The sequence below is a fragment of the Planococcus citri genome, chromosome 1, assembly GCF_950023065.1.
Source record: "Planococcus citri chromosome 1, ihPlaCitr1.1, whole genome shotgun sequence".
Taxonomy (NCBI): domain Eukaryota; kingdom Metazoa; phylum Arthropoda; class Insecta; order Hemiptera; family Pseudococcidae; genus Planococcus; species Planococcus citri.
Window position 1 is genome coordinate 24381465 of NC_088677.1, and position 27619 is coordinate 24409083.

The 27619-nt window shown below is 33.7% G+C and overlaps 1 protein-coding gene and 1 long non-coding RNA gene across 8 annotated transcripts in view; one reads left to right on the plus strand and one right to left on the minus strand.

Moving 5' to 3' along the window:
* Positions 1-27619, plus strand: part of Oct-TyrR (Octopamine-Tyramine receptor) — a 769263-nt gene that overhangs the window by 243766 nt on the left and 497878 nt on the right. The window contains exon 2 of one of the 5 annotated variants that reach the window (XM_065370689.1): positions 246-309. The exons of the other annotated variants lie outside the window; for them this stretch is intronic. The gene's annotated coding sequence lies outside the window, so the exon portion shown is untranslated. The remainder of the gene's footprint in view (positions 1-245; positions 310-27619) is intronic. 5 annotated transcript variants of the gene reach the window in all.
* LOC135849996 (uncharacterized) lies at positions 6191-27074 on the minus strand. 3 transcript variants are annotated; one of them, XR_010559635.1, is made up of 3 exons: positions 25709-26000; positions 8537-10525; positions 6191-6506 (listed from the first exon to the last, which is right to left on the minus strand). It is a non-coding gene; the product is annotated as an uncharacterized LOC135849996 (long non-coding RNA). The 3 variants fall into 3 exon arrangements; XR_010559636.1 differs by lacking the exon at positions 6191-6506 and adding an exon at positions 27060-27074 and having other exon boundaries at positions 10006-10525; positions 25709-26436; XR_010559634.1 differs by lacking the exon at positions 6191-6506 and having other exon boundaries at positions 10006-10525; positions 25709-27053.

Here is a 27619-nt window from a genome sequence, read left to right on the forward strand (position 1 = left end):
ATTTCATTTAAAATCTCGTTGGTTGAAGCATTTAAACTGCAATGGTTCAGCATTGTCAAGTTCTGTGGGCATAAAATTAAAAGATATACCTATTCAGAATACCTATGAGAATGAGAAAATGTAGTCTGAAAAAATCAGTAAGATTATTTCTATGGTAGACTGTATGGGCGTCCTGAATATGTACATAAATAGATCTTATCAAATATTAATCGACTAATGCATATTGTATTTGTTTTTGATTTCAGGTGAGTGCGATTTTTCGTCTTGAAAAACGTATTGAAATATTACTGTATTCGTGTCAAAAATTGAGTAAGTCATTTTTAATGATTAATTGGACAGTTCTGACTCATAAAGTAACTATCGCAATTCCAGTTTTTTTCATTTTTTATTACTATTATTATTATTTTATTAACGTCATGGAAGAAAAAAAAGAACACTTGAAAATGATGTCTTACCTGCTTTATCCTACTTGAGCATAAGATTAACATGATATGATGATGTTCCAGTGTGTCTACCAGGTCGCTATAACGCTAAAAGTCGCGATTTTGAAAATAGGTCGCTAAAGTCGCGAAAAGGTCGCGACTTTCGCCAAAAATACCAAAAAGTCGCTATAAATTGTCCACACTTCAAAGCAAGAAGAGAAGTCAGTCGCTGATATGACAAAAAAGAGAAGAATGGGACAAATCGCAGTTCTGAAACTGAAAAGAGCTAAGTTGATCGAAGAAGAGAGAGAAAAACTCGAAAATTTGGACGAGAATGATATTTTCATCTTCCTAAAACATTTTAAGGCTCATTTATAATGGTACCTAATATTGAAAAACTAGCAAAAATAATTGAAAAGTTGAAAATTCCAACTTTTCAATGAAAAATCGCAGAAATTTCAATTACTATGATTATAAATGGTTTCATTGAAAAACGACAGATGAACTTTTCAATTATTTTATTTTATGTTTTTCAATTACCATTATAAATGAGGCTTTATAAAAATTTTGATGTGAAAATAGCCATAGGGGTTTGAGTCGGAGATCCGATCGAAGACACGAACCACTCGAGCAAAGTGCTGAGGAAGTGTTTCGAGTAAAGTGAGTTAGACTACGACTCTTCTGAAATCATCTTGAATGAAAAATAATACTTACGCTAAGGCCGGTGTTTCGAAGACGTGAGCCATCTGACAAATCTAGGGCCTCTTATGGAAAGCAAACACCCTCTCACAATCAGCGAATTGTGTATTACGAGTATTTATACGAGTATTTATACGAGTATATAACTTTTGCTGCATTGAAAAGAATCCTTCTCGTGCTCCTTTTGAAATTCTACAGCTTATAACTTTGCCCCTGCAATATTTACGACCAGCAATCCAACTTGATCTCATGTTACTTACGAGTAGATACTACTTAAATAGTTTGAATTGGATTTCCTCGGCAAATGATCGAAAAAAGATGGTTTGTATTTCTTTTGAGAAAAACTTTTATCGACTAATTTTCGAAGTGTAAAAAATTGCCAAGTACCCGCAGTTTTTCCAGTTTTTCTGTTAAAAAAAAATCATCAACACTCGTGGAAGAAAAAAAATCACTTGAATGATGTCTTACCTAATATGATCGATCGTGATTAATTATTGTTATGCTCAATTCCAATAATGATCAAGTGTATTACTTGAAATGAAAAATCAATAATTTCAGCATAAAAAATAGACTTTTCAATCAAAAATTGATCATAATCAAAAATCAATTATCGAACCACGAGAATCGATTCATTTGAGATTTTCGATCACGGTGTGGTTGATCAAAATTAAATCGATTTTCGATCATGATAAATTTTTTATCGAAATGCCTATTTTTGAGACGAAAATCGAATTTTTCATTTCGAATTATGATCGACCAAATGGGAATCGAAGATCGCAATTGATCGATTTTCGTGGTTCGATAAATCCATTGTCGATCATTATTTTAATTGCAAATTTCTGTTTCTCAGAACAAAATTGATTTTTTATTTCAAAAAATGATGAATCCTAATACATATATTATACTCTTGGGATCGAAATATCGAAAATAAAATATATATTTTTTTGAGATTCGATTTATCGATTTTTGATCGTTTGATCAGGAGGTGGAGAGTTTGAAACTTTTCGCTTTACCAATAATGAGAAATTTATCTCCATTAACAAAGCAAAAATTAATTGACTCCAAATTTATTAATTTTTTTCTGGAAATAATTCTAATCTTAACTTTTTACTCGAATCAGATGCAATCAAATTCTCGAAAGTGGTTACATTCCAGAATTTCCAGAATTTCAATTCTATAACATCTCTAATTCCTTGCCTCAATTTATTAATACTTAGTATTCTAGCTAGATTGATAAATCTGATTTTTTCTACGGGTTTCAAATCTTACCTATTCTGGTCGAATTCTTCTCGTAGAGGTGCAACTGTCGCCGAATTAACAGGGAAACTAAAAATTACCGGAACATTTATAAGGCACGGACCACTCAAACAAAGCAAGGGAGCGTTTCGAGTAAAGTGGGTTACGACCTTTCCAAAATCATCGAATGACAAATAATACCTAATACGTGAAGGCCGGTATTTCGAAGACGTGAGCCATCTAACAAACCTAGGGCTTCTGATGGAAAGCAAAAACCCTCTCACAATCAGGGAATTGCGTATAACGAGTATTTATAAATCCTGCTGCTTCCGCTCCGTGGTTGCGGAATCTCGCGAATTCTGCAGTAAAAAAATCTTTCTCATGCTCCTTTTGTAATTCCACGAGATGACATTATGAGACTCGGATCATGTGCCATGTTCAAGGGAATTTTACAACCTCGAAGAATCTACTATCGTGGAATATCTCATAACTTTGCCCCTGCACTATTTACAATCAGCAATCCAACTTACTCCTGCGTTGAATACTTAGTTTGAATTTCTTCATTATCGAGTAGAATAATTATTTTGACGTCGGCCTCTCAAACACCATTTCAAATTGTAAGTCTCTCAGAAAAATTTTTAGTTGCGAAGGCGCGTGCCCCTGGAGGAAGATAAGTGTTCTCAAAGAGGGAGCATTTCCTAGTGAAAAAAATCGCGGTCTTTTTCGCTCTGACCTCTCCCCACCCGTTTTGGGAAATATGAAGGAAACATCAAGAGTGGTAGGTACAGTTCCGAAATATGGTATTTGAGATTCTGCGTCGACTTAAGTCAATGCCATAAAAATCTATGAGACTATTTTCGGAGCACTACTGAGCAGTTGAAAGTTTAAAAATCGCTAATATTTTTGGGAAAATTTGGGTTCTGAAAACTTTTTTCTCCCCAAATATCGATCGCATTAATCTTGCCAAAACATGGAAGGATATCAGTTCTGAAACTGGGGAAATATTTTACAACGCAATAGTGCCAATTTTTCGGCCATTATTGCCAACTTCAAAAAACAGTGAAAAATTGTCAAGTTTTTGGGATATTTTTCTCAATTTTTTTGAAATCATTGACAATAATGCCCAAAAAATTGGCACCCCTGCGTTCCAAAATATTTCCCCGTTTCAGAAACGATATGTTTCGATGTTTTAGCTTGATTAATGCGATGTATTGAGGAAGGAAAAATTTTCAAAACTAAATTGTAAGCGATTTTCTAATTTTTAACTGCTCGGTGAAACCCTCAAAGTGGCTTTGGATTTTGATGGGAGTGGCCTAGGTCGACGCAGAATTTCAAATACTATTCTTTAGAAGCGAGCCATCTCCCTCAAAACTATGTTGGGATTTTTTCGAAAATATTCTCTCTTTGAGGACCCACATCTCCTTCAAGGGCACCTCCAGGGATGCAATTTTTCTTTTAGCGATTTTGAATTTGAAATCAAGGTTTTCAGCGAATTTTCTCATAATAGTTCTACCTGAAGTTTCCTCGCCAACCTTATGTACCTACTCGTACCTAACTATATCTACTGATGATGGTACTGATTGTACGTGAAAAAATGAATACTATTTACTCAAAAAAAATTGTCCGTAAGAAGTTCTTTCATCCGCGAATTAGTCTGATTTTTTTTTTCATTTCAAGTAGTACGATCGATCATGATCAATTTTTTATCGAAATGCCTATTTTTGAGACGAAAATTGCATTTTTCATTTCAAATACTTACATAATGATTGGTCACATACCTATTGGAATCGAAAATCTCAATTGAGTCGATTTTCGTGGTTCGATAAATCGATTTTTGATTGTGATCAATTGTTGATAAATATTGCGGATTTCTATTTCTCAGATCAAAATTGATTTTTCATTTCAAAAAATGGTGCATTAGATATATTCAAAGTACCGAAATATCTCAAATAAAATATATTTTTTGGAGATTCGATTTATCGATTTTCCATCTTTTGATCAGGAAGTGGAGAGTTTAGAACTACTTTTCACTTGTTTCTCAATAATGAGAAATTTATCTCCATTAACAAAGAAAAAATTAACAGACTTCAAATTCAATCATTTTTTCCTGTTTCGAAGAAGTGAGCCATCTAGCAAGCCTAGCGCTTCTTATGGAAAGCAAACATCCTCTCACAATCAGCGAATTGTGTACCTACCTATTACGAGTATTGGAAAATGCAATTGAATCGTCAAATTCTGCTATAAAAAGAATCTTTCTCATGCTCCTTTTGAAATTCTACGAGATGACATAATCATACACAGATCATGTAGTACAACCTCGAAGAATCAACTATCGTAGAACAGCTCATAACTTGACTCCTGTAATATTTACGATCAGGAATCCAACTTACTCTTATGTTAGATACCTAGTTTGGATTCTTCATTACCGAGTAGAATATTATTTTGACATCAGTCTACTCTCGAACACCATTTCAAGTTGTAAGTTTCTAAGAAAAATTTTTAGTTGCGAAGGTGCGTGCCCCTGGAGGGAGATATGAGTTCTCGAAGAGGTAGCATTTCTAAAAAAAAAATGGTGGTCGTTTCGCTCTAGCCCCTCCCCAATCTGTTTCGTGAAAAATAAAGGAAACACCAAGAATAGTACAGTTCCGAATGATGGTAGGTATTTGAGATTCTGCGTCGACCTAGGTCATTCCGCATCAAAATCCAAGAACATTTTTAGGGTACTATTGAACAGTTGAAAGCTCGAAAATCGCTTATATTTTTGGGCAAATTTGGGTTTTGAAAACTTTTTTTTCTCCCCAAATATATCGCATTAATCATGCCAAAACATGGAAGCGATATCAGTTCTGAAACTGGGGAAATATTTTACAACGCAATAGTGCCAATTTTTCGGCCATTATTGCCAATTTTAAAAATCCGTAAAAAATTGTCAAGTTTTTGGGATATTTTTCTCAATTTTTTTGAAATCATTGGCAATAATGCCCAAAAAATTGGCACCCCCGCGTTCCAAAATATTTCCCCAGTTTCAGAAACTATATCTTTCGATGTTTTGGCTTGGTTAATAAGATGTATTGGGGAAGAAAAAATTTTCGATATCCAATTTTACCCCAAAGCATGTAAGCGATTTTCTAATTTTCAACTGCTCGGTGGAACCCTTAGAGTGAATTTGGATTTTGATGGCAATGGTCTAAGTCGTCGCAGAATCAGGAAAACTGTTTTTTGGAAGTGGGCCATTTCCCTCGTCAAAACAGGTTGAGATTTTTTCAAAAATACTCTCCTTTTGAGGGCCCATACTCATCTTCTCTCCAAGGGTACTCTTCAATTTCAAATTAAGGTTTCCAGCGAATTTTCTCAAAATCGTTCTACCTGAATTTTCCTCGCCACCCTAATGTACTTCGTTCCTATCGTATATGTTCTGATGATGGTACTGATTGTACATGAAAAAATTAATACTATTTACTCAAAAAAAAATCGAGGTAGCGAATAATTGATTGAAACGTTCATCGCCTAAACAAATTTCTGCAGTGACTTGTAAATTTTATTTCGCTATGGGACGTAAAATTTTACGCCTGATCGAATGGCGCAAACGTTTTTTAAATTCGACCGCACCTCATTCCCCCAAATTGAGGATTTTTATGGGTAAGTAGCTGTGTAAAAGAGAAAAACTGGAAAATCATTTTAAAGGAGAAAATTTTGAAATTAATTAAGGACTATTGACCACTTATTCTGATGATCTGATTCACAATTGTCACGCCCTTTCCAGCGGTGGTATCTATTGGTTTTCAGATCATAAGTTCACGTAATAATTTATTGATTTTTAATAAACACAATCGCAAGTGTCAAAACATTTTTTTTTTATAGGAACATTTTTAAAGTTGAAGTACAACAATATTGACAGAAAATAATACATCATACACTCAGCTGAAAAAAATCGGTGTTGTACGTAACAAATTTTTTGTTCATTCTGTTATTTCGCTATGTTACAAAATTGAAATTTTTAGTGTTGCGTTTTTCACTAAAATAAAACACAAAGCCAGGCTGAAACTATCTTGCAGTCAGCGGACCCGCTTCATCTCTTCAAATTTACCGTTATCAACCTCGATGAAACTCAGACTCACGCTGATGAATGGAGTTTATTTCTGAAGCACGCTGCAGATGAAAATCAAAAGTCGTGAATACTGAATAGTGATGCAGGTTTTAAAAAAGCGAACAAAGTATTGCACACTGATAACTGGTCTTTGGTTGGATATGAATTGGCACAGTTTGCTGGGGAGTTGCGAAAACAAGTCGAAGTTGAAAAAGATCATCATGTATAGAGGGGAGGAGGGGGGGGGGGGTGGCGAGAGACTTGAATTTTCCCAATTTTTTACCCAAGACCTCTCCTCTCCCTCCAGTATTTTTCATGCTAATCGATCAGCTATGGTTTGGAAAAATTTTTGGAAGGGGAGTTGGAAACAAAAATGTTTAATAATTTTAAATGTTCAAAAACGACGCTTTCATATAATTAGGTATGTACTTGAAAAAACAATTGAATTGTTCTATTGCAAATTTGGGACTAAAATATCAACATAGTAAAGAATTCGCAATTTTTCTCGTGTTTTTTGTCCTTTTGGCCTTTGGAAATCAAATTCAAAGAGAGAACAGAATATTTTCAATTTTGTCCGAACGAAGGGAGGGCGAAAGCTTCTGAAAGTTCACAATTTGTGAGATACGAAAATTAATTTTCAATAAAAAAACGTCAAAGATAAAATTTTGTGTTTTTGTTATTTTTGAATGAAATTTCGCACCCTTTTTTTTTTGTTGGTATTTTACACTTTTTTGCAATGGTACCGACCCCCTGCTAAGTAAAAGTATTGATTTGGTTGTGTGTATCTTGAATTTCTAAACTTGATGTTTCATTCTTGGAAATTTTTGAAAAATTGCACAGTAGAATTTTAATCTGCCGGAGCGAAGCGAGAGGCCAAGTTTTGAAAAAAATTGATAATTCGAAAAGTAACATAACTAACGTCGAAAGTTGATTTTCATAATTTCAAAATTGAAAAATTTTAATTTGTAGTCAGAGGCTTTGTTTTTGAGGTACGAGTACTTGGAGCGAAAATTGAATACCTCTTCAAATCATATACGGTTATGAATAAATGAATTTACTTACTTTTTTGAAATGGATTGAATTTTTTTCATGGTTTTAGGTATTGACTTTTTCTCATGTTATAAAAGTTTCTAGCCCCCTCCTCGTTTAATTTCTGCTTTCAATATTCGTCGTGCATGAATATTAGGGTGGTCATTTCGAATACACGACAAAAAAAAATCGCGATTTCTTCTGCTCCCAACCCTCAAAGTGGTGACCTCCGGTGAGAAAATAATTCCCTATTTTTTATTTTTTCCATTTTTGTAAAACTCGGGCTGCGGTTGGCCTCTTAATTTTCAAAATTTTTTAAAAATTCAACTTCAAAGCAAAATTTAAAAAAATTATGAAAATCTCAAGTTCCAACACTTTTTTTAAAAGGTCTCTTTTGAATAAAATGAACTCTCATGAGGATATTAACCCTCTCCCTGGAAAATCAAGCCAGTCCCTTAGAATAGCTGAAATTCGTACTTATTAAATTTCAGCTATTTTAGGAGGAAGGGGGGGTCAGCTTGGTTTCCGATGGAGGGAGCTAAAATTGTGATGAGAGTTTATTTTACTCAAAAGAGGCTTTTTAGAGATAACAGAACTTGAAATTTCAAAATTTTAAGATTTTACAGTGAATTTGTATTTTATAAAATTTTTGAAAATTGAGGGGCCCACCGCAGCCCAAGTTTTTTGAAAATGGAAAAAATAAAAATTGGGGAATTATTTTCTCACTAGAGGTCACCACTTTGGGAGCTGGGAGGGAGGAAAATACCAACTTCAAAAATAAGGACCACCCTAATGAATATTGATAAAAATATTTGCAAAACTGAAAATTTTCGGTTACTTTTTTGGTAAAAATAAGTAACTGAAGTTACTTACTTTTTTGCCTGTCAGCAATGTTATTTAAGATGTATGTTGACATCTTGAATTTTTTCCAGCAAATTTTCTCAAAATCGTTCTACATTTTTTTTTTTTTTTTTGCAATCAACCTTGATTGTAGCCCTATTGATGGTACAATACGTATTGTGCGTGAAAAAATGAATACTATTTACTTGAAAAAACTCCTTACGTTTTTCGTTAATGAACGTTGATTCAGTGTAATATATTGATCATACGTACATGTTGACGTCTTGAATTTCTTCCGAGATGAGTAAACAAAATTACCCGCTGCAAATACCCATAAATAAACAAAAATTAATATCATTCTCCTCTCTTCCCTCCTCACCCTTCTATCGTGATAATTTTCCAATTATGTCAAGGTAAAATTCCACCTACGCTATATTATTAACTTCATCTCGAAGGAAGTATTCGAATTGCTTAAAATCACAACTCTTTGCTCTTCCTTAACGTCTCGAGCCTACTTTTAACGATGGCTCGGCTGGCTGTTGCTTATCATAAAACAATAAATAACGTTATCGCAGTAAAATTCGCAACACTTGGATATTGCGTCATAAAATGGGAAACTTTTTTTTATATATATAATCTACGCTTACCATAAAATATCGCGTAGCGAATGGTTGAAAAATTCGAGACTATTCTTCGTGTGAAAAAAAAATCATACAGTGTAGCTATTGAAAAAAAAAATCCGAAATTAAGAGGGTAAAAAGGCCAATACTCGTACCTACCTACGATGCATTATACTAGTAATTTACGAACACCCCATCATAAGTGTCCAGAATAATGGTAATTTTAGTCTCGACTATTTGCGAGAAATTACCAGTACGAAAGAAGCTTTTACAGCATATTCACCCTTGTCTGGCGATGTATAGCGTATTGTTTATAATACGGTGACCTGAGTAAGTGCGTATGTAAATTATGTAGACGTAGTATGGTGGTAAATTTAGGTCTAGGTACCTACCTGAGCTTTTAACCAGGTTACATATTGTTTCTAGTCTTAGTGTTAAATAGAAGGTGAAAAATATGTTTCTTTGAATACAATCCAGGGCTGATTATTTCTACTCGACTAGACATACTGTTTCTACAGAGAACGGAAGAAGCCGAGACCGAGAGGCGAACCCATACCCTAGCTCACATGTGTAGGTACGCCAGCCAGCCAGTATATGCGAAGAAATGTGTTGGAAATTTACGGGTTATAAAATCGAAACATCTTTTGCTGCCTCGTCGTCTGCGAAGTCGTCTTGTCGTATTTTTGGCTTGATTAAATTCTTCTTCTTGCTTTCGGTTCGGGTGGCACTGGCGCACGCTGCCTCCAGCGAAAGGTGATTTTTATCAAGACGTCGCCTTCGTCGTCGTCGCGAAAATCGAAATTAAATGCGGCTTGAAATTTTTTTAAAGCTTAATCTTATCGCTCTATTCGGCTGAAAAACAATTTCATCGTCGTCGCGTGAACCAGCGTCAGGCAATTTTATTCGATGATACGCCTTTGTAGTACTATACGAGTACCAGCAACGGTGTGCAGGATGCCGAATACCGAATGCCTTTTTCGAACACAGCTTCCAGAGAGTGAGGCTTTTCGGCTTAAGTACGCCGCTTATACCATCGCAGAATCCGCTCATATATGAAAGTTTTCCAAGCGCGTAAATCTTTACAGTGTATTTTCATTATAAAACGAATTACATTTGTATATAGAGGTATAATATCGTCACATGTAAACAAATACTACATATCGATCAAACAAACCTACTAATGACGAATTTTAAAGCAATCTGCTCTTAAAGTACCTACCATAATATACGGAAATACCTACTCGTAATTTAAAATCGGATAATAATTTCGCGAACGTTGTTGGCGAATATTATCAATTTAACATTTCGTAGTTGTGGTGGTGGTTATGGTTGCAGGTATACCAGTTCCAGTTGTTCTCGACTCTTCGGGAACGGGTGATGCAGTTGTAGGTGTAATTGGAGTTGAATCGATTTTTTCGAGTTTTAGTGTCGTAGTACGAGTTGGTCCTGGTGTGGATGAACCTGTTATATATGTATCTTGATTTTCAGCGATTGTCGTCTTATCTTCTCGGATTCCATCAGACGTTGTTTTCGTCTCCAGTAAGGACTTCCCCGTGATGGTTGTTTGCATTATCTTACCAGATGAGGTTGTGCTGAAAATATAGATACAGATAAATCAAACTTACTGCTATGATATTTCAATCAATTTACTGAATTCGATAGTACATAATTCCATCATATTTACCTCACTGGAAAATACCAGAAAATAAAAGTAAACAAAGGAATCAGAAATACTTTTCTAATTCCTGACCCATTTTTCTCTTTCCTCATTTCTCACAGAATTTTCTCTTTATATGTACTAAAATCACATGTACCTACCTACCACATTCATCATGGTGTTCAGATTGTGGAATAACTGGGAAATGGATAAGTAAAAATTGGGAAATCACACGGTTCGTTTTAAACAGGGTGTCCACAGGTCTGGAAAACCTGGAAAACCTGGAAAAGTCAGGGAATTTGGTCGGTCTGGAAAAGTCAGGGAATTTCGTAATTTTCACGCAAAATCCCTGGAATTTTGAAAAAACGAATCAATTGAAAATTTTGAATAAGGACCTGTGATGAAAGGAAAACACTGTTTTTCACTTCTCGAAACGCAAATTTTCAAAAGCTTTTGCCCTCGCTTCGCTCGGGCTTGTTTTCTTTTCTCTTTCAAAGACAACATGAAAATTTCTACATTATAAAAATCAAGTTTTTATGCCAAAAAATGAACTCCTCACGAAAAAAACATCGTTTTTAAGCATCTCGAATGTACATACAAATTTACAAGAGCTTTCGCCCTCGCTTGGGCCTGTTCTGTTTTCTTTTTCAAAATCAACTTTTTTCGAAAAAAAACAAAACATAATTCAAATATTCTAAAATTTTAAAAGCTAAAAAAAAGCTACTCGTCCTCACTAAAAAAACCAAACATAATTCAAATATTATTCTAAAATTTTAAAAGCCAAAAAAAGCTACTCGTCCTCACATAAAAAAAACCTCGTTTTTATGCCTCTCGAAACTCAAATTCTCAGAGGCTTCCGCCCTCGCTTCGCTCGAGCCTGTTCTCTTTTCTTTTTCAAGAGTAAACTTCCTTCAAAAAAACATCCATTCCAATATTAAAATTTTAAAAAACCAAAAAATAAACACTCTTTGCATTCAAAAAAAAACTCGTTTTCAGGCATCTTGAAATGCAAATTTTCGAAAGTTCTCGCCCTCGCTTCGCTCGGGCCAATTTGCCTCTCATTTTAAAATGAACAAATTTCACATTTTGAGGCCTTCAAAAATCAGAAAAAGAAAAGAACAATTTTCATAAGTTATATGAATACATGTATTTTATCAATTGGCCAAACTTGATGCATTTTTAATTATTAGAAGAGTTGATAATCAAAGTTACGCTGTTTTTTATATCCGAGGAAGTATCCAGTTCGAAGAGAAGCTTATGAAAAAAAATTACCCCCCCCCCCCAAAATGTTTAATTAAAGTATGGGGTGAGCATAGCAAATTGAGAAAAATGGTCTGGAAAAATAGAAAAATAGGTCTGGAAAACCTGGAAAAGTCAGGGAAAATCATTTCCAGAAATGAGTGGACACCCTGTTAAAAAAAAGTGCATGAACGAGCTCAATTCAGAGCTCCAGAGGAAAGCTTCGAGCAGAAAATTTGAGAAAAATGCAATGTTTGTATCAATTTATGAGGTTTTGGAGCCATTGATTTCAGCTGTGGAATCCGCATTTACTTTAAAAATGTAAAACGAGTAATCCAGGAGGAAATTCGAGGCTCAGAATTTCGAAAAAATTCAATATGGGTACCTATCGAATTATTGGTTTTTGAAAGTGTTGATACTGATTCTGAAATAGTACTTTCATTTCAAAAAATTGAAATTGAGCTACCTAAAGAGAGATTTAGAGGTGCAAATTTTTGGGAAATGCAATCAGTTTTGATTTTAGGGTCAAAGGGATTCCAAAATCAGAATCGATGTCTCTGAAAACCTACATTTCGGTATCCATATTGAATTTAATGAAATTTGGACCCCCAAACCTCTCCCTGTAGGGGTCAAGTTTGGTTTTTGAGGTTAAGCTGGTGTAAGAATCAGAAGCAGCGCTCTTGAAAATCTTATTTCTCAATGCGGGTGTTGTTGTATTTTTCCATATTTTGAGGTCTAAGCTCCCTTATATACTCGCTCTGAGGCATTGATTTTGATGTAGAACAGATTCCGGAATTAGAATCAATGTCATAGACACCAAAAACCTGTATTTTATTAGCCTCGTGGATTTTTTAAAAAATTTTTGGGCCCATTCTCTGAGACTTTTGGAGGTCTGATTTCTAATTTTAAGACAATGTGATAACAGAATCAAAATCAACATCTTTGAAAACCTGTAGAGTGTAGGTATTTGTAACTCGTGATCACTTGTTTCAATAGATTTCTCAGTCTACGAGTATAAAGTGAAATCCTTGAAATTGATCCGGCTGATTGTCTTTGAAAAGATGAATCACTCTTTATGATCGATTTTGAAAATCGAAACAGATCCATCATAAAATATCGATTCTTGAAAAAATATCTTACCAAAATAACCAAATGAACAAACAGTTATCATCAAAATATTTTAATTCTTAGTGTTGATGTCTATAGCTTGGAGAGATCGATTATTTACCTTACTATCGAAATCGAAAATTTGATAATATATTTTCAAAAGATCCTTTAAAGAAAAAAAAGTAAACCAACAGTTGTTAATTTTTACTAAATAATGCAAACAAAGATGAAGAGAAACAATACAAGACAAACTATGATTTTTAAAATGATCCGTGATCGAAATGAATTGATTTTTGACGAGGGGGGTCTATTTTTGAAGCTAAGATTGAGCTTTAATTTCAAACATGTTCGATCACATTACATCGATAATCGCGAATGAATCGATTTTTAGGATTCGATTAGTGGATGTTTGATCATTATAGAATTTTCATCCAGGACTCCATTTCTATAGTTTTCGCGCGGTGCGTGAAAAAACTGTATATTATTGTTTTCACACTCATTTGATTTTTATTTTCGAGCCGAAGTGATTTACAGAACAAAATCAACGTCTTTGAAAACCTGTATATTTGATACTCATGATCACTTTTTTCAATTGATTTCTCGGTCTATAAGTGAAATCCTTGAAACGGATCCTGCTGATCATCTTTGAAAAGATGAATCACTAGCTCCTTATGATCGATTTTATAAACTGAAAACCGATGCATCATAAAATATCGATTTTTGAAAAAAATATCTTACCTAAATATCCAATGTACAAATAGATTTGAACGACTTTTCATCTTAATGCTGTGAAAAAAAGAAAAAAAGTAGGCCAACAGTTGTTAATTTTTGCTAAATGATGCAAACAAAGATGAAGAGAAACAATACAAGACAAACTATGATTTTGAAAATGATCCATGATCGAAATGAATTGATTTTTGACGAGGGGGGGGGTCTATTTTTGAAGCTAAGATTGAGCTTTAATTTCAAACATGTTCGATCACATTACATCGATAATCGCGAATGAATCGATTTTCTGGAACTTTTCTTAAACTATCGACTAATAAATTATACGACGAAAATCTCAGCAAGTTTTTTTCCCAGTGGACTTGATCATTGAGACATTTTAAAGTAAAACTTGCATTAAAAGCTTGTGTTCCTGGATTCGATTAGTGGATGTTTGATCATTATAGAATTTTCATCCAGAACTGCATTTTTATAGTTTTTGCGCGGTGTGTGAAAAAACTATTTTGTTTTCACATTCATTTTTTCATCAAACAAACGCAAAAACTATCTTGCAATCGATTTTCTAACTTGTTTTTGAATTGGATTAATTTCTGTTATTTCAAAGACCGGCTACGAGTATTTTTTTAATGCCTGACCCATTTTTCTCTTTCCTCATTTCTCATTAAAATCACATGTACTATATTCATCATGCAAGGTATTCAGATTGTTGAATAACTCGGAAATGGAGAAAAGATGGGAAATCACATAGCTCGTTTTTTAAAAAAAAAGTGAACGAGCTCAATTCAGAGCTTCAGAGGAAGCTTCGAGCAACAAATTTTAGAAAAAATACAATGTTTGTGGGTATCATTTTATGAGTTTTTGGAGCCACTGATATCGACTGTGGAATCAGCATTGACTTCAAAAATCTAAATCGAGTGATCCAGGAGGGAATTCGGAGCTCAGAATTTCGAAAAAATTCAATATGGGTATCTATCGAATTATAGGGTTTTGTAAGTGTTGATACTGATTCTGAAATCCGTTCATTTCAAAAAATTGAAATTGATCCCCTTGAAGAGAGAGATTTAGAGGTCCAAATTTTTGGGAAATGCGATCAGTTTTGATTTTAGGGTCAAAGGGATTTCAAAATCAGAATCAGCGTCTCTGAAGGCCTACATTTCGATATCCATTTTGCATTTCATGAAATTTTGACCACCCCCCTCCCAGCCTCTCCATGAAAGACTTAATTTTGGTTTTGAGATAAAGCTGATGTAAGAATCAGAATCAGCGCTCTTGAAAATCTATTTTTCAATACACGTATAATTGTTGCATTTTTCAATATTTTGTGGTCTAAGCCTTCCTCATTCGCTCTGGGGGCTTGATTTTGATGTACCTAGAACTGATTCCAGAATTAAAACCAATGCTATCGATATGAGAAACTTATTTTTTATTAACCTCGTGAATTTTTCAACATTTTTGGGTCAATTCTCTGAGACTCTTTGAGGTTTGATTTCTAATTCTAAACCAAAGTGATGACAGAATCAAAATCAGCGTCTTTGAAAAATCTGTATATTCGATACTCGTGATCACTTTTTTAAATCAATTTCTCGGTCTATAAGTAAAATCCTTGAAATTGATCCTGCTATAGATCTTTGCAAAGATGAATTACTCGTTATGATCGATTTTTAAATCCAAAAACCGATTCATCATAAAATATCGATTTTTGAAAAAATATCTTACCTAAATAACCAAATGTGCATACAATTATTTTCGTTTAAATTAATCGTCCTCGTATATCGTTTTCTTGAAAAAAAAAGCTTGGACAACAGTTGTCACATTGCTCGTTTTAAAACAAAAAGTGATCGAGCTCAATTCAGAGCTTCTCACGAGGAAGCTTCGAGTAAAAATTTTTAGAAAAATGCAATTTGTGGGTATCACTTCATGAGTTTTTGGAGCCACTGATTTCGACTATGGAATCCGCATTGACTCCAAAAATCTAAATCGAGTGATCCGAGATGGAATTCGAAGCTCTGAATATCGAAAAATTCAATATGGGTATCTATCGAATTATTAGTTTTTGAAAGTGTTATTGATACTGATTCTGAAATCTGTTCATTTCAAAAAATTGAAATTGTGCCACCTAAAGAGAGAGGTTTAGAGATGCAAATTTTTGAGAAATGCAATCAGTTTTGATTTTAAGGTTAAATGGATTCCAAAATCAGAATCAACGTCTCTGAAAACCTATATCTCGATATTCATTTTGCATTTCATGTAATTTTGACCCCTAAACCTCTCCTTGAAGGGCTCGCGTTTGGTTTTTGAGATAAAGCTGGTGTTAGAATCAGAATCAGCACTCTTGAAAATCTATTTTTCAATGCAAGTGTTGTTGTATTTTTCAATATTTTGAGGTCTAAGTCTCCCTCATTCGCTCTGAGACCTTGATTTTGATGCGCATAGAACAGATTCCATAGTTAGAATCAATGCCATCGACACCAAAAACTTAATTTTGAACCAAAGTGATAACAGAATGTGAATTAGCGTCTTTGAGAACTTGTTTATTCGATACTAGTGATCACTTTTTTCAATCGGTTTCTCAGTCTATAGACTGAAATCCTAGAAATTGATCCGGATGATCGTCTTTGAAAGGATGAATCACTCGTTATGATCAATTTTAAAAATCAAAACCAATCCATCATAAAATATCAATTTTTGAAAAAATATCTTGTACCTAAGTAACCAAACGTACAATAAATGGTTTTAAGCGAATCTTCTAAGATATTCTATAAACAGAAAAAAAAAGTAGGCTAACAGTTGTTAATTTTTGTTGAATGATGCAAACAAAGATGAAAAGAAACAATCCAAGACAAACTATGATTTTGAAAATGATCCATGATCGAAATGAATTGATTTTTGACGAGGAAGGTCTATTTTTGAAGCTAAGATTGAGCTTTAATTTCAAACATATTCGATCACATTACATCGATAATCGCGAATGAATCGATTTTTAGGATTCGATTAGTGGATGTTTGATCGTTATAGAATTTTCATCCAGGACTCCATTTTTATATAGTTTTCGCGTGGTGCGTGAAAAAAATATATTATTTTCACGTTCATTTTTTCATCAAACAAACGCAGAAACTATCTTGCAATCAGCGGTGTTTTGGGTATCAATTTAGGAGTTTATATAGGAGCAATTGATTTTGACTATAGAATCCGCATTTTGACTTCAAATATCCGAATAGAGTGATCCAGAAGGGAGGGAATTCGAAGCTCTGAATTTCGAAAAATTCAATATGAGTAAGTATCTATCGAATTATAAGTTTTTGAAAGTGTTGATACTAATTCTGAAATCCAATCATCTCTAAAAATTGAAATTGATCCACCTAAAGAGAGAAGTTTGGAGGTCCAAATTTTTGGGAAATGCGATCAGTTTTGATTTTAGGGTCAAAGGGGATTCCAAAATCAGAATCAACGTGTCTGAAAACCTACATTTCGATATCCATTTTGCATTTCATGTAATTTTGACCCTCGAACCTCCCCCTGAAGGGCTCAAGTTTGGTTTTTGGGGTGAAGCTGGAGTAAGAATCAGAATCAGCGCTCTTGAAAATCTAGTTTTCAATGCATGTGTTGTTGTATTTTTCAATATTTCGAGGTCTAAGCTCCCTTATACTCGTTCTGAGGCCTTGATTTTGATGTAGAACAGATTCCAGAATTAGAATCAATGCCATTGACACCAAAAACCTGTACCATTTATTAGCTCCGTGAATTTTTTCAAAATTGTTGGGTCAATTCTCTGAGGCTCTTGGAGGTTTTATTCATAATTTTAAGCCAAAGTGATTAACAGAATCAAAATGAGCGTCTTTGAGAACTTGTTTATTCGATACTAGTGATCACTTTTTTCAATGGATTTCTCAGTCTATAAAGTGAAATCCTTGAAATTGATCCGGCTGATCATCTTCAAAAAGATGAATCACTCGTTATGACTGAATCGATCTTAAAAATCGAAACCGATCTATCATAAAATATCGATTTTTAAAAAAATATCTTACCTAAATAACCAGATGTACAATAAATGGTTTTACCAGTCTTTTAAGATCGTAATATGTACGAGTATTCTTGAAAAAAAAAGTAGGCCAACAGTTGTCAATTTTTGCTAAATGATGCAAACAAAGATGAAGAGAAACAATACAAGACTAACTGTGATTTTTAAACTGATCCATAATCGAAATGAATTGATTTTTGACGAGGGGGGGGTCTCTTTTTGAAGCTAAAATTGAGCTTTAATTTCGAACATGCTCGATCACATTAAATCGATAATCGTGATTGAATCGATTTTTAGGTTTCGATTGGTGGATATGTTCGATCATTATAGAATTTCCATCCAGGACTCCATTTTTATAGTTTTCGCGCGGTGTGTGAAAAAACTATATTGTTTTCACATACGTTTTTTCATCAAACAAACGCAAAAACTATCTTGCAATCGATTCTCTATTTTTTTAATGCCTGACTCATTTTTTTCTTTCCTCATTTCGCATCGTGATATTAAAATCATAATATGTACCATATTCATCATGCAAGGTAATCAGATTGTTGAATAACTCGGAAATGGAGAAAAGATGGGAAATCACATAGCTCGTTTTAAAAAAAAAAAGTGAACGAGCTCAATTCAGAGCTTCAGAGGAAGCTTCGAGCAAAAAATTTTAGAGAAATACAATGTTTGATGGGTATCATTTTATGAGTTTTTGAAGCCACTGATTTCGACTGTGGAATCGGCATTGACTTCAAAAATCTAAATCGAGTGATCCAGGAGGGAATTCGGAGCTCAGAATTTCGAATAGTTCAATATGGGTATCTATCGAATTATAGGTTTTTGAAAATGTTGATACTGATTCTGAAATTCAATCATCTCAAAAAATAGAAATTGATCCACCTAAAGAGAGAGGTTTAGAGGTCCAAATTTTTGGGAAATGCGATCAGTTTTGATTTTATGTCCAAAGGGATTCCAAACTGAGAATGAACGTCTCTGAAAACCTATGTTGCGATATCCATTTTGCATTTCATGCAATTTTGACCCTCAAGCCTCCCCCCCCTGAAGGGCTCAAGTTTGGTTTTTGGGGTAAAGCTGGAGTAAGATCCAGAATCAGCGCTCTTGAAAATCTTATTTTTCAATGCGGGTGTTGTTGTATTTTTCAATATTTTTTTGAGGTCTAAGCTCCCTTATATACTCGCTCTGAGGCATTGATTTTGATGTAGAACCGATTCTAGAATTAGAATCAATGTCATAGACACCAAAAACCTGTATTTTATTAGCCTCGTGGATTTTTTAAAAATTTTTGGGCCCATTCTCTGAGACTTTTGCAGGTCTGATTTCTAATTTTAAGACAATGTGATAACAGAATCAAAATCAACGTCCTTGAAAACCTACAGGTATATTTGTAACTCGTGATCACTTGTTTCAATAGATTTCTCAGTCTACGAGTATAAAGTGAAATCCTTGAAATTGATCCGGCTGATTGTCTTTGAAAAGATGAATCACTCTTTATGATCGATTTTAAAAATCGAAACAGATCCATCATAAAATATCGATTTTTGAAAAAATATCTTACCAAAATAACCAAATGAACAAACATTAGTGTTGATGTGTATAGCTTTGGAGAGATCGATTATTTACCTTACTGTCGAAATCGAAAATTTGATAATATATTTTCAAAAGACCCTTCAAAGAAAAAAAAGTAAACCAACAGTTGTTAATTTTTACTAAATAATGCAAACAAAGATGAAGAGAAACAATACAAGACAAACTATGATTTTTAAAATGATCCATGATTGAAGTGAATTGATTTTTGACGAGGGGAGGGGGGTCTATTTTTGAAACTAAAATTGAGCTTCAATTTCGAACATGTTTGATCACATTACATCGATAATCGCGAATGAATCGAGTTTTAGAATTCGATTAGTGGATGTTTGATCATAAAATTTTCATCCAGGACTCCATTACTATAGTTTTCGCGCGGTGCGTGAAAAAACTATACATATTGTTTTCACATTCATTTTTTCTTCAAACATACGCTAAAAATATCTTGCAATCAGCGGTTCGCTGATAGTTTGTTGAGGTTAAATATTTGGTCACATGAAATCGATAATCGCAAATAAATAGATTTTTAAGATTCGATTTTCCGATGTTTGATTGTTCATAATCGAATTTCAATTCAGAAGTTTTATTTTGAAGGCTAAAATCGATTTTCTAACTTGTTTTTGAATTGGATTAATTGCTGTTATTACAAATATACCGAGTACGAGTATTTTTTAATGCCTGACCCATTTCTCTTTTTCCTCATTTCTCCGAGAATTCCTCGTGATATTGAAATCATATGTACCATATTCATCATGCAAGGTATTCAGATTGTGGAATAACTCGGAAATGGAGAAAAGATGGGAAATCACATAAAACGAGCTCAATTCAGAGCTCCAGAGGAAAGCTTCGAGCAAAAAATTTTAGAAAAATACAATGTTTGTGGGTATCATTTTATGAGTTTTTGGAGCCACTGATTACGACTGTGGAATCCGTATTTTGACTTCAAAAATCCAAATCGAGTGATCCTGAAGGGAATTCGGTGCTGAGATTTTCGAAAAAATTCAATATGGGTACCTATCGAATTATTGGCTTTTGAAAGTGTTGATACTGGTTCTGAAATCCGTTCATTTCAATAAATCGAAATTTATCCATCTAAAGATAGAGGTTTAGAGGACCAAATTTTTGGGAAATGCAATCAGTTTTGATTTTACATAGGGTCAAAAGGATTCCAAAATCAGAATCAACGTCTCTGAAAACCTATATTACGATAACAATTTTACATTTCATGAAATTTTTACCCCCAAAACCTTTACCTGTAGGGCTCAAATTCGGTTTTTGAGGTTAAGCTGATGTAGGAATCAGAATTACCTAGTGCTTCAAAAATCTATTTTTCAATTCGCATATTGTTGTATTTTTCAATATTTTTATGTCCAAGCTCCCTCATTCGCTCAGAGGCCTTGATTTTGATGTGCATAGAACAGATTCCAGAATTAGAATCAATGCCATCGACACCAAAAACCTGTATTTTATTAGCATCGTGGATTTTTACAAAATTTTCGGGTCAATTCTCTGAAACTCTTTGAGGTTTGATTTCCAATTTTGAGCAAAAGTGATAACAGAATCAATATCAGCGTCTGTAAAAACTTGTTCATTCGATACCAGTGATCACTTTTTTCAATCGATTTCTCGGTATTAAGACGTGAAATCCTTGAAGTTGATCCTGCTGATCATCTTTGAAAAAATGAATTAATCGTTATGATCGACTTTAAAAACCGATCAATCACAAAATAAGTATCGATTTTTGAAAAAATATCTTACCTAAATATCCAAATGTACCTACAAATATTTTAGACAACATTGTCTTCGTTCATATCGATGAGTAATTTGAGGGGATCGATTACTTACTATCGAAATCAAAAATTTGAAAATCGTTTTCAAAAGATCGTTTTCTTGAAGAAAAAAAGATTGGCCAACGGTTCTTCACTTTTGCTAAATGATGCAAACAAAGATGAAGAGAAACAATAATACAAGGCAAACTATGATTTTTAATCTGATCCATGATCGAAATGAACTGATTTTTGACGAGCAGGGTCTTTTGAAGCTAAAATTGAGCTTTAATTTCGAACCTGTTCGATCACATTACATCGATAATCGCGAATGAATCAATTTTTAGGATTTATGTTTAGTCGATGAAAAAACTATCTTGCAATCAGCGGTTCGCTGAAAGTGACTAAATTAAGATTCCATTGATGCTCCTTTTCATTATAGAGTTTTGATCTGGGACTCCATTTTTGAGGTTGAAATTGATTTTTCTCTTGAACATGTCTGGTCACATGAAATCGATAATCGCAAATAAATCGATTTTCAAGATTCGATTTTTTGATGTTTGGTTGTTCATAATTGAATTTCACTGCAGAAGTTTTATTTTGAAGGCTAAAATCGATTTTCCAACTTGTTTTTGAATTGGACTAATTGCTGTTATTACAAATACCGAATACGAGTATTTTTTAATGTCTGACCCATTTCTCTCTTTCCTCATTTCTCAGAGAATTCTCGTGATATTAAAATCACATGTACCATATTCATCATGCAAGGTATTCAGATTGTGGAATAACTCGGAAATGGAGAAAAGATGGGAAATCACATAGCTCGTTTAAAAAAAAAAAAGTGAACGAGCTCAATTCAGAGCTCCAGAGGAAAGCTTCGAGCAAAAAATTTTAGAAAAATCAATGTTTGTGGGTATCATTTTATGAGTTGTTGGAGCCACTGATTTCGACTGTGGAATCCGCATTTTGACTTCAAAAATCTAAATCGAGTGATCCAGGACGGAATTCGGAGCTCAGATTTTCGAAAAAATTCAATATGGGTACCTATCGAATTATGGGTTTTTGAAAGTGTTGATACTTGTTCTGAAATCCGTTCATTTCAAAAAATTGAAATTGATGCACTTGAAGAGATAGGTTTCGAGGTCCAAATTTTTTGGAAATGCGATCAGTTTTTATTTTAGGGTCAAAGGGATTCCAAAATCAGAATCAAGGTCTCTGAAAACCTATGTTTCGATATCCATTTTGCATTTCATGAAATTTTGACCCCCAAAAACCTCTGCCTGTAGTGCTCATCTACGCGACACCAAAAACCTGTATTTTATTAGCCTCGTGAATTTTTTCAAAATTTTTTGGTCAATTCTCTGAGACTCTTGGAGGTTTGATTTCTAATTTTGAGCCAAAGTGATAACAGAATCAAAATCAACGTCTTTGAAAACCTGTATATTTGATACCTACTCATGATCACTTTTTTCAATCAATTTCTCGGGTCTATAAGTAAAATCCTTGAAATTGATCCTGCTGATGATCTTTGCAAAGATGAATCACTCGTTATGATCGATTTAAAAATCCGAAAATCGATCCGTCATAAAATATCGATTTTTGAAAAAATATCTTACCTAAATAACCAAATGTACAAAATATGTTGTTCGCTTCGAATTTTCCCTTTCATACTCGTGTCGATGGCTAGCTTGAAGAGATCGATTATTTACTATCAAAATCAAAAATTTGAAAATCGTTTTTAAAAGATCGTTTTCTTAAACAAAATAAAAAAAAGTAGGACAACAGTTGTTCATTTTTGCTACATAATACAAAATAAAGATGAAGAGAAACAATACAAGTATTATGATTTTGAAAATGATCCATGATTGAAATTAATTGATTTTTGACTGGGGGGATCTATTTTTGAAGCTAAAATTGAGCTTTAATTTCGAACATGTTCGATCACATTACATCGATAATCGCAAATAAATCGATTTTTGAAGATTCGATTTTCCGATGTTTGGTTGTTCATAATCGAATTTCAATTCAGAAGACGTCTTATTTTGTTGGCTAAAAATATTGATTTTCCATTTAAAAAGTGTTTGATCATACGAGACCGCAACTCTCAAATGAATCGATTTTTGGAGGGTTGATTAATCGATTTTTGGCTATAATCCATTTTTTATCTTGATTAATTGATTATATTCGATTAGGGACCTACATGAAATCGATAATAGCGAAAAATCGATTTTTGGATTCAATTTATCGATTTTCGATCATTATTGCTCTCAATGGATTTTTCATTTTTCAAATATGATTGATCATAAATGTGATCGAAAATCACCAATGAATCGATTTTTGCGATTTTATCATGGTCGATTTTTCATCTGAAAGCCTACATGGAATGGATGATTGCACTGTTGAGGCAATGAAATCGTAACTATCAAAATAAGAGCCACTTCAACCCTCCTCTTCTAATTCAAGCTTCATGAATACCTCCCTGCAAAAAATCATAATATTTCTTTTAATTTAATGAATTTCATCGCTGATGTTTTTTCAAAAAAATGTCAATTCCATTCCGCTATTTTGTGGACAGGTCATGTTTTTTTAATGGTTTGAAAAATTGAACTGGAAAACTGTGAATAGTCGAGTCAATAATGTTTTTGAAATACGGCTCTCATCCGCCTCTGTGCCTCAAATATTGAGAAATAACTGCGTCCTCATTGTGAACTTGTTCAGAGAAAAGGTCATATGCCCTCAATATTTTCAGAAACATAGAACATTTTCTTTATTGAAGATTTTTTTGTCTAGTTGGTTGGAAATGAGTGCTCTGAGTATTTATGTTTTGCGTGCCTCTACTTACCTAAAGATCTCGGCGTGGAGCAATGGGAGGAGGGGAGTTGAATGTCCCAAAATTCGAATGTATTTTTTAGCTCATGAAACTGGATGTGAAGTAATGCGGGGTAATGCAAAATGTATGTCCCAAAATTTTAGTACTTAATGTAGACATCTCCGCTTTATAAACTGAAATACATAAATAAGTACTCTAATTAGGGACCTGAGAGAGACTTGGAATAGACTATGGATGAGAGTTGAAAAACTCATAATTTTTTTCAATACTTATATAAAGGGAGTTGTTCAGTCTTTGAGAAAGTCGTCAACAAAATGCTAGAAAGTAGACGAATACGTGCTGATTTTTCAAATTATGAGATATTTTGAACTCCTGTCTCTCAACTCACTGCCAGTCCGAAATGCCCCTCCCATCATCTCCCCATTTCAGTTTTACTGCTTTAAAATTTTTTGCTGTGTATTGAATCCCCTCAAATAGACGCTGTAAGGTCAAAATGACCTCTTTATAGGGGCGCTTTTTATAAGAAAAAGCGAAAAGCAAAAACACTCTTGCAATTCAGTTAATGGCTGATGCTGTGGTGCAGTATTTCGGCTTCCGCGTTGACAATTTTGTAAGGACAAATTATTCCCCGAGGTGCGTTCTCAGTGTATTTTAAAAATTTTTGGGCATTCGACGCTTCTCCCCGCTGTCCGTCTTACATCAGGATTCTAACGCATTAGGTACGACTGAAATGCTCGCTTCAATATTTTAGCCAAAAAATTCTGGCTTTCGGGGCGAAAAAACAAACTTTCATATTACGATGCTTCCTTTATTTTTCTCAAAACACAAAGATAGGAGCCAAATTAAGGCGGGACTGGAGTGTTGAAGCTCAGCTACAGCAGTACCAAAGGTGAAGGCAAAACAAGAGCTGACGAGCCAAGATAAGGCAAGAGCTGATATGAGCCAAAGTAAAACCAGAGCTATCTTAAGACTGCATTGCAATATTAATTGAAGGTGATTCCAACTTCCAAGCAACTTTAGATCTCTTTATGCATTTTTGAAATGTCGTGAGGTCAGAAAGTTTCGTGAAAATGACTGAATATTGATTCTGTAAAAACATGTTTGAGCGAATGTTTTATGTATCTCGATACCTAACCAATTATTTCTGTGTATTATTAAGTATGTACCTATGAAAATTCATTACGAATTATATGGGTGATTATTTCTGTCCTTTCATGCTTGGAAAATGTCTGCCATCGTGTTCTTATGATTAGTTCCTCCGCAGTGAATTATTCGTCAATCATCAGTCAAGAAAATTAATTACTTACACATCTCAAATTTCTTCTTAACTTATTATGAATTGCTATGTATTTTTTATCGTGTTTTGGAAATAGGCTGTTAAAAAGATCCAGCAATTTCTGTGAATAATGAGGAAAATTTTGCATTTGAGTTAGCGGTTCTGAAAATTGTAAAAAAAATGTCCTAAATTTTTTGCATTTTTCATCGAAAATTCGTTGAGTTTGAAGTGAAATAATTTAGATTTGATTTGAAAAAAGGTGAAAAATCTCAAATTTGAGAAATAATTTGGCGTGTTTCTTGAGAAATGCAAGGGGAGAGGGGCTGATGAGATGTATAAAATACTGGATTCTTAGTAGTTGTTGATTAAGTAACATCCTACAGAAATACTTCATGACTTCTGTATTTTGGTTTTCAATTTTAAGATCTTCTTACACCTTCCTGACCACTCGTGAATTTCCTTTTGAAAGCTCAATCGAGCGAATACCTTTCTCCCATAACTGAAACCCCATATTCATCTTCATATAGGAACATAAAGGTAAAAAAAAAATTATCCATACTTACTCAGTCGGTCCAGCTGTAGTAGGCAAAGCAACACTCGCATGAACAAAGCAAACTGCCACCGCAACATAAAAGAAAACAGGCTTCATTATGCCGAAGGGGGAAAAAAATTACAAAAAGGGACAAAAAACCACACGAGTCGAGTTAAACCGAGTTTTATACCGTATAATTGATTCGATAATTAATACTGAATTTGCGCTTCACCTGCGATTCCTTTTATATGCCTCGATAACCTAATGCAATTTGCTGTGCGTATGTTTTGTTACGCAGGTGACTATAATATAGCGAAGATATAGTACTTATGCAGTTACCTATGTAAATTATTAATTGTGGATTTACCAACCCTTTTTTTTTTTACTTCTTCTTTCTAATTAATAATCGTAAAACGTTAAAATCAATTTATTTCATTTCATAATACATAATATGAAAATGATCGTTAAATCCGTGTTATTATTGGATGATTCATTTATTTATACTCGTTCTTACCTACTTATACTCGTGCAATTGAGAATTTTCCGGTGTTTTTTTTCTTCTAATGACAGAAGTGGGGTAAAGAGTTGTGGTATTTGTGTATCAGTACCTATTGAGAAATCGGTGCAAGATGATTCGGTTTTGTGTCAACATACCTATCTGATTAGTTGACATACCTATATTGTGGTCGAAAGAATTTGTAACGAGGTTGCAGGTAACTCGATGATTTTTTTGAAAGATGTGTAGTAAAATGTATTGCTCTGGAAATGAAACTTTTTATTATTTCATCAGAAAAATTATAGATTTTTACTCGTCAAGAACCTTAAAATATGAGATTCGATTCCCTCCATTGGTACTGAAAGTTTCTTCGTATAATTTTGTAATCTCGTAAGAATTAATTCAGTGCGTAATTCGCGAGTGTTTTTTTTTTTTTTTTTTTTTCAATAGCTCTTGAAGAGTTGTCATCATCTAATGGTATATGATCATTTTTAATGAATGTTGAAAATGTTTGCGGGGTAAAAATAATCGATAGGTACAATGTTTTTCAATGGATAATTGTTTAATCACTTGATTTATTTATTTCTAAGCTCATTAGGAAAAAAAATTTGAAAATTATGGCTTACTTGCTTTGTTTGTTTTTGCACGTGTATTTGATGTGCAGAATCTGGTGAATTGTCGCTATTAAAACTGTTATTTGATTTTTAAAGAAAAGGTAGTACCATAGCTTCTACATAGAATAACTTTGAAAGTTGTTAATAATGCTTATTAGAAAAAAAAAACTTGAAAATTATGGCTTACCCCGGCTTTGTTTGATCGATTTAAATAGATTTGTATGAATATTAGGGATCAAAGAAATTTTAAAATGAAGAAAAAAACAACTTACCTATGTGAAGAATTGCTGTCGTCCTCCTCTTCAAATTCTCCAGTATGCTAAGCGATGAACGCGACACAGAAACCAGAGACCGAAAAAGGAGGCGAACTTCACAAAGTCGAAAATTTCAAAAAAAAAAAAAAAAACAATGGTTGAAAGTTTTGGACCTGTAGTACTCGTATTTATTCGAAGTATGAGAAGGGATACCTTGAAGAGAAGGGGGGATGGTCTTGAAAGTAGGAGAATTTTGATAAAAATTCAGAGGACACCTCGATATCGAGTTGAATTCACCCAGAATACATTTTAACTCCGGAAGTGCCTCTAGAAAATAGATAAATGGAATATGGATCCTCAAAGTGGAGGTATTTTCAAAAAATCGTGGGTTTTTTGCTCTAACGCTTACCTAGCCTGTTTTAAGAAAAATTGCCTAGCACCAGATGATGGTATTTGAGATGCTGCGTCGACCTGACCCATTGCCCTCAAAAAACCAAGACCTGCGTAGAGTTCAAATTGATCCGTTTCTTTAAGATTTTTGTAAATCGCATATTTTTGGATAAATTCATGTTTTGAAA